The 7,914-nt window shown below is 28.6% G+C and overlaps 1 pseudogene; it reads left to right on the plus strand.

Moving 5' to 3' along the window:
• Positions 1-202: 202 nt before the first annotated feature.
• LOC108770658 (uncharacterized) lies at positions 203-2,558 on the plus strand (annotated as a pseudogene).
• The last annotated feature ends 5,356 nt before the right edge of the window (positions 2,559-7,914 follow it).

A 7,914-nucleotide genomic window follows, 5' to 3' on the forward strand; every position in this document is an offset into this window, starting at 1 on the left:
ATTCTTTATTTACATTGCGATCCAATGTATCAGAATATGAAGTTGATTTATTAAAAAAAAATTCATTGTTTATACAGTTTGTACAGTTGCAAGAGATTTACGTTCGAACGTATACACAATTACACAGTGCTACTATAGGAGCATATGTCTAATTCGCATGAATATGTCTGAACTGAGGTACGAGGAATTATCTTTCCAAAAAATGAAGAAAAAATCTTCCTTAAAAGTAAATATCTAAATGCACAAGACTGTTATGTTTATTATTAATAAATTAATTTATCATATATATATTTTCGTAGTTTAAAGAAAACTTCTACATAATTCAATTTGACGACGGGCTCTAGTCCCTAATAACTGGTTGCGAATATCTGAAGACCGAAAGCAACAGGTTAATTGCTTCTACCCGAATTACAATGTGAAAAAAAGGCTGAATAAGGCTATACAGAGTAAGGAAATGCCGGATTTAAAAAAAGAACAAGCTGGTTGGGCAATGTATGACGTTATACGCATTTTTGCTTCAGCAGGTATATATACAATTATTTATTTTGAAACCCGTCTGCCTCCTTTTTTGTGTACAAATGAATTTATTCTTTCTTTTTGTCAATCTAATCCAAAGAGTAAAATCAAAGTAATGTAAACAGTTTATATCGAAATATAATAAATTAAATTAAAAGTTACTTTCACTTAATTCATTATACTAATATTGCCGAAAAGACAGGAAAATGAATTCCATTTATGGAAAACTTTGATTTTCTTCTAACTTGTCGACTTATAATTCAAACTAACCTTGATTGTCTATGTTTTATATTTATAATTATTGATAATTACATTCAGATACTTTTGAACGAGGCCAAGAAAAATTAAGAATGGTTGAAAATATATCCGACGTAAATACTGAAGATGAAGAAGCTATGAAACAAATGCGGCATGACAGAGCTGCTGCAAAAAATTATACATCTGACGATGAATCTTCAGATACAGAAGTAGATTCCGGCCTACTGTCTCCTTTACCAGATCCGAAAAAATTTTCTGGATCACAAAAGTTGTTTCATTCGGAAAAGCCTGCACGGATTTTGGCAACTTATGAACATCCAATCATTTCCGCAGAAGACAATATCGAAATAGTAACTGAGAAGGAAAAACCGAAGATAATTCAGCAAGAAACGAATGTGATTGTTAAACATAAGAAAAAAGAGTTGGAAGATAAAAATCGACAAGATTTTATCAATGAAGATAACAATCATTCTATCGATGAATATAACAAGGAGTTAACAACACATCTAAATGAAAATAATGGAGATCAATCTCAGAAAGGTTAAATATATTAATGACTTATTTTTTATATTACAATATTTTAAAACGTAACTTATGATATTTTAATTTTTAGTATTGAAGGAAATTTTGAAAAAAGTAAATCGCATCTTAATTGAAATAACATACATCGATAGAAGGTTCATTAGATTAGAAAATAAAGTAGACTACATTATAAATAAAGAAATTAATATAAATACCGTCGAAGAAGCTTTTGCTTTCGATATCATTTCTTCAATGGATGAACTAAAACTGTTTGAAGAAAATTTGAAAAGTGAAGAATTTTTCGGGAAAATGGTAAATGTTTATTTCTATATATAATTATGAATTATGTCTAAAGTTATATATAGTTGCGTTTGATATATATATATATATATATGTATATAATACTGCAATATTTACATACTTCCTATTTTTATTTTAATTAGTCACATATTTTATGGCAAATTATTTTAGAAAGGCTTTTTGAAACTGAAAGGTGGGACAAACCTACAAGAAATGATAAAAAATATATTCAAAACATTAATAGAGGACGAAATATTAATGTTATACAGCTGGAAAGGAGCTCGACAAAAAAATTCATTTTGAAATTTTAAAATTGTCAGTTTAATGATAGGTAAAAGACTTCAAAGTTTTCGTAGTTAGTTTACGTAGATATAGTTGTATTTTGAAATTAATTGTTTCTGCTGAATCTTGTCTCTCTCGGCACTGTAATCAGCAGAAATAGTTATATTAAAATACAACCAATCAATATCATGTATGATGGTAATATATACTGTGGACGGGTACCGCTGAATAAAAGGTGTATCCACAAATAAAATATATTGTGATCTTTATTCAACTCAGTATGTACACTATGAAATTGGATTGTTCAAGCTTCTGCACGTGTTCGAAGATTTGTGTGAGTAAACATTTAATATATTATTTTTATTTAAAAATATAAATATTTATTATAAGAATTGAATAATATCAATTGCTTAATAACGTAATTTAATCCTAATAATCTTTTATGATATTCATTACTTTGTTTTTATATTCAAAGTACATATATTTGAACAAATATTAAAATATTTAACGTATATTGTAATTATATAGTTTTTTCTAGAAACCTTAATTATGTTTATTATATTTATATATATAATAACTATATGATGTATTAAACATGAAATTAATTGATTGTTTCAGAAACAAACAAAAAGACAATGGTCAAGATCAGAATTCTCAAGAATAAGGATATTAATAGTTAAAAAATGTTAATGCACCGCTTCTTGATGACGTTGCTACCAATTCTTGAAAAAATTTCCAAATCCCTTATGGAAAGACGCAATGTTCTTATTTCACTTGCGAACTTATTTAGATGGTCTAATGTTTTCGCTATTATATCATCGCTATCCTTTTTCAATCGCTCGTAAATAACGTTATCTACATTTTGCAATACAGTTGGAGATGTCTATCTTTTCTCAAAATTACGGATATTATTTACATTCTTTCGTACATTATTAAAATCCAGATTGCAGAGAAGCTAATTCCTTTCCGTTATTGATCGTCATACTGTTGGGCGATCTCATCGATTATTAACATCACAGTCTTTTGGTTTATTTCGTTCTTTTTGTTCTTTTCTGACTATTATAGTCAGTTATTTTTTCTTTTTTTCTTATTAAATTAATGTGTATGCAAAATGAACTGTCAGTAGATTCGTTTTTAAATTTATGCGAAGTAAATATAGTTTATTATGTGTTGAATATAAAATATTTTAATAATTAGATTATTATGTTTTGTAACGAAAAAGAAATTATATGATATAGGAAATATATATGTATATATATGAAAACATTTGTTACAAAATGTATTAGGTTTAATTTTTATTAAAATTTAAAATAATGTTCAAGCATTAAAATAATGTTAAAAAATACTATCATGTATTGTATATTTGTACTTCTAACTTTTATTTCTTTCAGTTTCAGAAACAAATAAAACATAAATTTTACGTTCAAAATGCTTTACAATTATGTATTAAATACTGTAATATCTCAAATACGCGTTTAAAATGTGGTGTACTTTATATCCAAATAATTTCTAAATGTTAACACTTTTAACATTTTAAAAATGTAATTAATATTTATTACTTTACATTTATGTATATTGTATAGTATACAAAATGAAAAATTTAAAGTAATAAAAATGTATATTAATTACATTTTACAAATTTAAAAGTAAAGCATTTAGAAATATATTTGGATTTACGACATATACAGTACATTTTTAACGCGTATTTGCAATATTACAGATACGTTTCAAATACATAATTTACTGTATTTAACACGTATCGAATATATACCTGTTATATGTATCCGATATGTAACGTAAATTACGTATCTATACCGCGGATATTTATCGGTATTAAACGTGTATCTGATACATTGATCATACGTACTGTTTCGTATTTGCTATATAGCAACATTTCAAATTTTATGTATCTGCTATGTACATGAAATATAAAATGCTGTGCGGGTATTTAGGTGTCTCGGTACGTTTTCCTCACCCTGTATAAGATGTAGGGAAAAATTTATATAACCAAAATTACATGGCATAAAGAGGGCTATCATATGGTGATAATAATTTTTGTCCAGATGGAGACGCTTCGGACATTTCAAGGTCAACTTCGTTTTTTTAAATGGAATTGTTTGATTTTTTTTACACAATATGATTCCTCTAATTATTCTGCATATAAAAGTATTGAGGTAGTGATATCAGAAAACCAATACTTACGAGATATTTTACACTTTGTTCTGGCACATATTGATATAAAATGTTAAATAACTCGTAAACTATTAACTTTTTGATAATCGTATCTTAATACTTTTATGAACAGAATGAGATGAATCAATTAATAGAAAAAAAAACACATAGTTGCTTATTTAAAAAAATTATCCATTTTGCATACATATTTTTTTACAGCAACTATGTGTTTTCTTTTCACCAATTGATTCATCTCATTAGTCCGCAAACACAATAGAGTAGTAAGCTTTAAGTCTTAAGGAATTAACCAATCATAGTCGATTATTCTTCTCACATTCAACTGTGATTGATCAATTTCTTAAGGCTTAAGGCTTACTATTCTATTGTGTTTGTGGACTTATTCTCTTTGTAAAAGTATTAAGGTAGATCATAAAAAATGTAATAGTTTACGAGTTATCTAATATTTTATGTCAATATGTGCCAGAATAAAGTGTAAAATTTCTCATAATCTATTGGTTTTTTTATATCACTACTTTAATACTTTTATAATATATGCAGAATAATTAGAGGAATCATATTGTATAAAAAAAATTATACAATTTTATTTGAAAAAACGAAGTTGACCTTGAAATCTCCGAAGCGCCTCTATCTCCTCTGGACAAAATTTATTATCACCATATAATAGCTCCCTTTACGCCGTGTAATTTTAATTATATAAATTGTTCTCTACACCTTATAGATTAGAAGATATTTCAGATAGTAATAGTTATTGAGACACCCTGTATAAGCTGTATGCGGAAACGATGAGGTACAGACTAGAGATGGAGGTAAAAGCAAAAGGTATATGATCCCCAACAGCCAAGCTGATTACAGAAGAGGAAGGTCAACAGTAAATAACATTTTTATGTTGATCCATTTAATAGAGAGAAAGGATGTATGAGAAGGGTAGAAAAAAAATATACATAATGTTCGTAAATTTGAAGGAATCTTCTGATAATTCTCTCCTTAAAAAAAATTATCCAACAATACTGAACTATTAAAAAATCATTAACACATAATTATTAGCAACAATGTTTAATTTTCATTTTAATGTCATAGAAATTTCAAGATCATCAAATTTTCATGATAATATATGTATGATGTTCGGAACCATCAAAACGTTAGATACATGTAATAATAGCCTAGGAAAATTAAATTCTTTTTGCATTTTGAAGGCAAAATTGCTATAAAAGATTTGTTTGCAGATAGTTGTTCGAAATGACGTATTATACAACATACTAAAAGTCCTGACAACCGGCAGTTTTTTTAAACTTTTCAGTTTAAAAAATCTGATCAATATTGCGGTTTTTCAAAAATATCTCAGAAAGTATTCACTTTATCGAAATAAAAGTAATAAAAAACAAAGCTGATAAAATTACGAACAACTTTATTTTTTTAAGGTCGCACAATCAATGTTTTCCGTAATAAAATTTTTTAAAGAATGTTGTTTTTGGTCATTTTGACAATTCGAACTTTTTTTTCATAAAAAAGTGTGAAAAATCGTTTCATTCTCGGAATGGACAAAAATACAACATTCTTTAAAAAATTCTCATCACGGAAAGTATTGATTGTGCGACCTTAAAAAAAAACAAAGTTATTCGTAATTTTATCAGCTTTCTTTTTGATAATGACCTATTTCGATAAAATAAATACTTTCTGAGATATTTGTGAAAAATCGCATTTTTTATCAGTTTATTGAAGCTAGCAAGTCCGCTGGCGGTCAGGACTTTCAGTATGATGAAAAATACGTCATATCAAACAACTTTCCGCAAACAAATCTTTTATGCTAATTTTGCTCCCAAAAAAATCTAATTTTCCTAGGCTATAAGTATCGTTACAATAATATTGTATAAATGAATTTTTGTTTATTGGAAATGTTCTCTGGAATAGTTCTACTTACATAAATAAAAAAAGTAATAAATTTTGATTTTTTTTAAATTAAAGTACTCGAAATCGTGTATTTAATTTTTAATTATGTTCTAATATCGACTTTGAAGAATTAACATTTACGCAATTCTAAACCCCACCTTTAAAGTTCTTGGAATTTCTGGAAAAATTTTATAATTTTAGATAAATTAGCAACTTCCTTGTCAATTATATTCTCTTCTCACACTAGAACCGCGACTGCAGTGTGTTATTTTGTACGCATTTGATAATTATTCTTTTCCAGTTAATTTGGATTTGCACGGAGCTCTAGATTTTTTACCCCTATTAAGCTGGACCCCCACCAGCGCAAATCGGGTCCGGACATATTGAAAAATTTAGTACTCTTTTGTTGATAATTTGTTACTCCAGAAAGAATTTTGTTGCTCCAACCGTTCCGCAGTAAAAAAAATAAAAAATGGGTGGGGTCCAGTTTAATGGAAATCTGGATCCCCCCATAGTCAAAAAACGGATATAGCGCTGCAATATCAAAAAAACAAGTACACCAGATTTTGTTGCTTTTTTGTTGCTCCAGAATAGTGCAAAGAAACATCAAAAAATTCAATTGTTAAATAAATATCCATAAATTAACAAAATTACATCGTCACGCGTAGCAGCGTCATGACTAAAAGATATATGTACAGAGTTAGTTGCTCGGAAATTTTTGGTACCAAAATGTTCCTTGTAACGTACACTATCGAAATATACCCATTTCCGATTTTGTTCCTAACTCTAACAGATGCAAAATAAGTAGTTTATTAACGTAGGCGCCCGCGCCGAGCACTTTATTCACTAAAAGATTGTTTAAAGAATTTGTTGCTCGGAAGATTTTGGTACCAAAACGTTCCTTGTAACGTATACTATCGAAATATACCCATTTCCGATTTTGTTGCTAACTCTAACACATGCAAAATAATTAGTTTATCAGAGTCGGCGCCCGTGCCGAGCACTTTATTCACTCAAAGATTGTTTAAAGAATTTGTTGCTCGGAAGTTTTTCGTACCAAAATGTTCCTTGTAACGTATACTATCGAAATATACTCATTTCCGATTTTGTTGCTAACTATAACATATGCAAAATAATTAGTTTATCAGCATCGGCACCCGCGCCGTCATTTTGCATGTGTTAGAGTTAGCGACAAAATCGGAAATGGGTATATTTCGATAGTATACGTTACAAGGAACATTTTGGTACCAAAAACTTCCGAGCAACAAATTCTTTAAACAATCTATGAGTGAAAGTGCTCGGCGCGGGCGCCGACTCTGATAAACTAATTATTTTACATGTGTTATAGTTAGCAACAAAATCGGAAATGGGTATATTTCGATAGTATACGTTACAAGGAACATTTTGGTACCAAAAATTTCCGAGCAACTAATTCTGTACATGTATCTTTTAGTCATGACGCTGCTACGCGTGACGATGTAATTTTGTTAATTTATGGATATTTATTTAACAATTGAATTTTTTTGTTGCTAATTTCTTTGCACTATTCTGGAGCAACAAAAAAGCAACAAAATCTGGTGTACTTGTTTTTTTGATATTGCAGCTCTATATCCGTTTTTTTACTATGGGGGGTCCAGCTTTCTATTAAGCTTTCTATTAAGCTGGACCCACCCATTTTTTATTTTTTTTACTACGGAACGGTTGGAGCAATAAAATTCTTTCTGGAGCAACAAATTAGCAACAAAAGAGTACTAAATTTTTCAATATGTCCGAACTCGATTTGCGCTGGTGGGGGGTCCAGCTTAATAGGGGTAGATTTTTGCGACTTTAAAAATAATCATAATTAATTTATACATGTAATTTTATTTTTATGATGACAATCCTCCCTCAGATATACCTTGAATCACATCTTATAAGTTAGCAGAACAAAGTGAGCGGAATCGATTCTAACAAACA

The sequence above is a fragment of the Trachymyrmex cornetzi genome, unplaced genomic scaffold (assembly GCF_001594075.2).
Source record: "Trachymyrmex cornetzi isolate Tcor2-1 unplaced genomic scaffold, Tcor1.1 scaffold1304, whole genome shotgun sequence".
Classification (NCBI taxonomy): Eukaryota; Metazoa; Arthropoda; class Insecta; order Hymenoptera; family Formicidae; genus Trachymyrmex; species Trachymyrmex cornetzi.